Source organism: Globicephala melas, chromosome 15 (genome assembly GCF_963455315.2).
Source record: "Globicephala melas chromosome 15, mGloMel1.2, whole genome shotgun sequence".
NCBI classification, from domain to species: domain Eukaryota; kingdom Metazoa; phylum Chordata; class Mammalia; order Artiodactyla; family Delphinidae; genus Globicephala; species Globicephala melas.
In genome coordinates, this window is record NC_083328.1 from 31,575,130 (window position 1) to 31,581,129 (window position 6,000).

The following is a 6,000-nucleotide window of genomic DNA, read 5'->3' on the forward strand; positions in this document are numbered from 1 at the left end:
AAAAAAAAAATCACTTTTAAAATGGAGAGATAATTCCTCAGATGTTTAGTATTTTAAAATTATCATTCTTAAGTTGAAACTTTAAAGCGCAAGACATTCAGTGCCCAATCCAATATCCTGATCTTTCTTTTGTGACAAAATGGTCCAGACATGGAAAAATGCCTTTCCTTTTGCATTGTCATTGGTCGAATTGTTAAAGAAGAGACCAAACACGTCTTGGGGTGGTTTTAACACCCAAAGTTGGGTGTCAGGGCTCATGTTGTTTCATATATGTGCCCCTTCCCTTTTTTAAAAAAAAATATTTTATTTTATTTTTATTCTTGGGTGCATTGGGTCTTCGTTACTGCGCGTGGGCCTTCTCTAGTTGTGGCAAGCGGGGGCTACTCTTCATTGCGGTGTGCAGGCTTTTCACTGCGGTGGCTTCTCTTGTTGTGGAGCACGGGCTCTAGGTGCGCAGGCTTCAGTAGTTGTGGCTCACGGGCTCTAGAGCGCAGGCTCAGTAGTTGTGGTGCACAGGCTTAGTCGTTCTGCAGCATGTGGGGATCTTCCCAGACCAGGGCTCGAACCTGTGTCCCCTGCACTGGCAGGCAGATTCTTAACAAATGCGCCACCAGGGAAGCCCGCCCCTTCCCTTCTTAGAGATGAATCATCCTATCTATCTATCATCTATCTATCTATCTATCTATCTATATCTATCTATCATCTATCCATATCTATTTTTCTTTCTATCTATCTCTATATATCTATCCAAGTATGTTTTGTCTTACAAACCTCTGTAGCCTACAGTGAATATTCAAACCCTGGAATACACAAGTGCACATTATTGGATAGTATTTGAATAATGCAGTGATTATAGCTCCTAGCAAGATTCACAGCCCTACGAAGAATTACACGTTGAAATGGACTATTTAACGATTTATTTTGCTTCCAAAATTTGCTATTTCTTGGAACACCACTCATAGTATTTGCATATGCTATGCATGTAAACTCATTAGTGCTTATTTTACTTTCAAGAATGACTTACCATGAGCAGCAGAAAGGGCCATGAACACACCCTTGTAACGGGGCAAGAACAGCCAGCAAGACTGACTGATTTGTTCATAACCCCTTTTCTCCTATGCGCTCCTGTCCACGTTCCAGAAAGTTTACTCTTTGATTTTACATGTCAGTGTTTCCTGCTCTTGCTGTTCACCAATGTCAGTGGATCCTTCAGTAATGACTGTATGCCAGGAAGTTATTCCCACATGGAAACCCTAAGCCATACATGGCACGGGACCGACAGCAGTGGACCGAAGTATGTCCTTGAGACTAACTACATCAGATTCCATATAGCTCATGCATCCTACATGATAAGCGCCCAATGCTTACGGTAGGTGACATTGTATAAATTTTGCAAATAGGGAAATTGAGGCTCACAGGAAACTTGCCCAAGGTCACAAAGCTATAGAATGACAGAATTGGGTTCAATACTTTATTATACTACCTGTCATCCCTTCAAGCATCGGTATTTATATTTCCTTAAATTTCTATGTTTTTATTTCTGTCTGGAGTGCATGAATACTTATTTCTTTTGGCAGTGCTACCACTGCTATTATTATGTATTTTAAAATTATTTAGGGACTGCTTAAAATGCACGGTGCCAAATATTTTCTACATTCACATGTAGAAAATGTAATCCTTCCAATAGCACTCTGATGCCAGAACTCTTATTATCTCCATTTAACCAAAGAGGAAACTGAGGCTCTGAGATGCCTTCCCAAAGTCTCTTGAAAAATTACAAAGCTGATTAACGAAAGCAGTTCTGTCTCATTCCAAATCTTATGTTCTTTTTTTTTAATATATAAATTTATTTATTTATTTTGGCTGCGTTGGGTCTTCGTTGCTGCTCGCGGGCTTTCTCTACTTGCGGTGAGCAGGGGCTACTCTTGGTTGCAGTACTCAGGCTTCTCAGGCTTCTCATTGCGGTGGCTTCTCTTGTTGCAGAGCACGGGCTCTAGGCGCACGGGCTTCAGTAGTTGTGGCTCTCAGGCTCTAGAGCGCAGGCTCAGTAGTTGTGGCGCACAGGCTTAGTTGCTCTGTGGCATGTGGGATCTTCCTGGACCAGGGCTCGAACCCGTGTCCGCTGCATTGGCAGGCGGATACTTAACCACTGCACCACCAGGGAAACCCCCAAATCTTACGTTCTTAAACACAACAACATCACTTCCTGCAATCAGGAAATGATACCAGCTGTATCCTGGAAGTAGGTGGAGTGACATTTGACTCAGAGAAGGGGACTTCCGTAAGCTTCCAGGTGTGAGATTTGGGGTGGGGATGGTGGCCTGGGGGAGTGAATGCAGTGAATGACCAAATGGTCCTGGGATGCTAGAGCTGGGAGGTCTTCTAGAGACCATGTAGGTTACGGAACAGAGCGGGAGGCTAAGGCATTCGGGATTGCAGAAGCTAAGAATGTTTTAGCCCTCTGTGGTAGGCGGCTCTGAGCACTTCCCAGAAATTTACTCATGTAACCCTCACAACAGTCTCAGTTACAAAGGAGAAAACTAGGCACAGGGAGATTAACTAGCTTGTCCAAAGTCATTCAACAAGGATGTGACAAAGAAATGCGGGAACTAGTGTCTCTGCCCTGTCCAGCCCCGTCTCTGGGGTCTTCTTCCCTCTGTGTGCCTTGAGTGAGGGGTGGAGTTTTACTGCAAAGGATGATTCTTAACAATCCAGCTGCCTGATCAACTTATTTTTAGGGGAAGGGAGGAGTAGGGAATGATTAGTGACCTTAGTTCTTTCTCTTACAGGTTCTTAAACTCAAGTCGCGAGTATTTGCCCTGGATGGGCTGGGGGTTTGGTGGGCACAAAGAGTTCATTTAGGACATTTATTTTTCTTGGAGAGATGGTGAGGGCAGGTGACAGACTCATTTCTACAATCCCAGGTTAAAACTAAAATCTGAAGCAAATGTTCACCCTAGTGCCAGACACCTAAAGTGCTTTTAGACCCAGAGACACAAGCATATCATCGTGCTGTTATTTGCAGAAGTGTTCAGCTCAGCTGTGAAGGGATTGTTTCATTCAGTTCTGTTTAAAATCATGTAGGCAGGAACTAAAAAAGCATTTGGCTCAGGGAGAGAGGACTTTTAGTAATTTACACCCTTCCATTATTATAAGGCTCGTGTGTGTGTGTGTGTGTGTGTGTGTGTGTGTGTGTGCGCGCGCGCGCTGTATGTACATCACATTCCTTTTGGCAAGTAATGCATTTAATTAATCTACGTGGAGTTTTAGTACAACATAGTTGATTAGCATAGTAGACACAGCGCCTTTTTAATATAACAAATCTACTGAGAAATATCCTTAGCTAATGAGCTGCATCATTTTGGGAAAGTTTGTCTTATAACTAATGTATGAAAATAACACTGTATTTTTTATGGAGCGTGCTCAGAGCCAAATAAGTCATCCTGGGTATGAATAGAGTTCTAAATCTTCTACAATCTGTACCCGCCCCCCCCCAGTCTATTTTTTTTTTAACTTTTATGGGTTGATTTCTCTTCTATATGATTTCTTGGCAAAGAGGTAGAGCCAGAACAGACTCATCAACTTTCAGTAGAGGTTTTTTGTAGGTCATCTGAAGGCAGAAGGAATATTTACGACAGACAAGTTATGTGAATTGCCTTCAACCTCTTTGTAAATTTGGGGAAGAGTTCACTTATATTCCAGCAAGAGTACCCACTGATGGGCACAACTTCTAGCCCTCTTCCCAGACTAATAAAGGATGACTCTGCCAGCTTCAAAAGGGAATCTCTTTCACTACAGTCCCATCACAGAAATGACATTCTGACCTTCTGACTTTAGTCTTCCTTGACTTATGTTGTGGTTACATCCTGAAGGTTGAAAATCTCAAAAGTCAAAAATGCATTTAAGGGACTTCCCTGGGATCCCACATGCCACGGAGCAACTAAGCCCGTGCGTCACAACTACTGAGCCCGCACACCACAACTACTGAAGCCCACGCGGCTAGAGCCCGTGGTCCGCAACAAGAGAAGCCACCACAATGAGAAGCCTGTGTACCGCCACAAAGAGTAGCCCCTGCTCGCCGCAACTAGAGAAAGCCCGCGTGCGGCAACGGAGACCCAGTGCAGCCAAAAATAAAAAAAAATAAATAAATCTATAGAAATTATTTTAAAGAAGAGAAAGTATGCATAAAAGTGCTTAATATAGAGAATTAAAAAAATACATTTAATACACCTAACCTACTGAACACCATAGCTTAGCCTAGCCTACCATAACCATGCTCAGAACACTTACATTAGCCTACAGTTGGGCAAAATCATCTAACACAAAGCCTACTTTGTAATAAAGTGTTGACTATCTCATGGAACTTACTGAATGCTGTCCTGAAAGTGGAAACCAGAATGGTTGTATGGGTGCAGCATGGTTGTAAGGGTAGTGGTTGTTTACCCTTGAGATCTCGTGGCTGACTGGAAGCTGGGGCTCACTGCCACACCCAGCATCACACGAGAAAATCAGACTCCATGTTGCTAGCTGGGGAAAAGATCAAAATTCAAAATTTGAAATATGATTTCTACTGAATGCACATTGCTTTTGCACCATCATAACGTCGAAAAATGCTGGGTCTAACCATTGTAAGTTGGGGACTGTATTTCATTATTCTAAGCACCAAACACATTGTTCAGACCTTCAGCTAGGATAAGAGATGAGAATGTGAACCAATGCTCAGAAATTCCATTTTGATTCTTCTGAGGGTTGATGACCTGTAGAACATTGAAATGCCTCTTAAAAATATACCAAGGTGTTTTTTTTTGAAGTATAATTTATACACAATGAAATGCACAGTGTGTGATCACAGATCGACCACATTTGACAAATTCCCGTACCTGTATAACCCATATGCCTATAAAGATAGAAATATGCTCATCCTTCCAGAAGCGCTCATATTTCTTTTAATTTGCATTTCTCTCGTAACTAATGATGTTCAACACTCTCTCTTGAGTTGATTGAACTTTGGTATACCTTCTTTTGTGACGTATATGATTAAATCTATTGCCCATTTTTAAAAATTGGGTTGTATGAGCTTTTTCTTTTTAATGTATTCAGCATGTAAGTTCTTTGTCACATATATATATATATTTTTTAATTTTTTAAAATTAATTTATTTTTGTCTGTGTTGGGTCTTCGTTTCTGCGCGAGGGCTTTCTCTAGTTGTGGCAAGCAGGGGCCACTCTTCATCGCGGTGCGCAGGCCTCTCACTGTCGCGGCCTCTCTTGTTGCGGAGCACAGGCTCCAGACGCGCAGGCTCAGTAGTTGTGGCTCACGGGCCCAGCCGCTCCACGGCATGTGGGATCTTCCCAGACCAGGGCTCGAACCCGTGTCCCCTGCATTAGCAGGCGGACTCTCAACCACTGCGCCACCAGGGAAGCCCTGTCACATATATTTATATGAATATTTTATCCCAGTCAACGTTTTGCCTATTTATGATATGTTTAGCACCCTTTGATAAACAGACATTTAAAATTTTGATCAGGTTCTGTTTTTTTTCTTTTATAGTTAGTATTTCTGTGTTCTAAGAAATCATTGCTAACTGCAAGGTCATGAAGATATTCTCTTATGTTTTCTTCTAGAATATTGTTTTAGCTTTTGGGATAAGTCTGTGATCTAGCTCAACCAATAAGAGTGGGGGAGTGGTGAAGATTTTTGTTTTGTTTAATATCAGGGGTTGTTGAAAACACTCTTATTGAATTGCTTTGTCACCTGTGTCAAAAACCATTTGTTCACATATGTATTTTTAGACTTTCTATTCTATTCTACTGGTCTGTATGTCTATCCTCTTACTGTCAATTTATGGTAGATCTTGAATCCAATTAGCGTATATCCTTCAACTTTTTTTTCCTCTAAATTGTTCTTATTCAAAATTGTTCAAGCTCTTCTTAGTCTTTTGCATTTCAATATACATTTAGAATCATCATGTCAGTTTCTACAAAATGTTTTTATGGATAT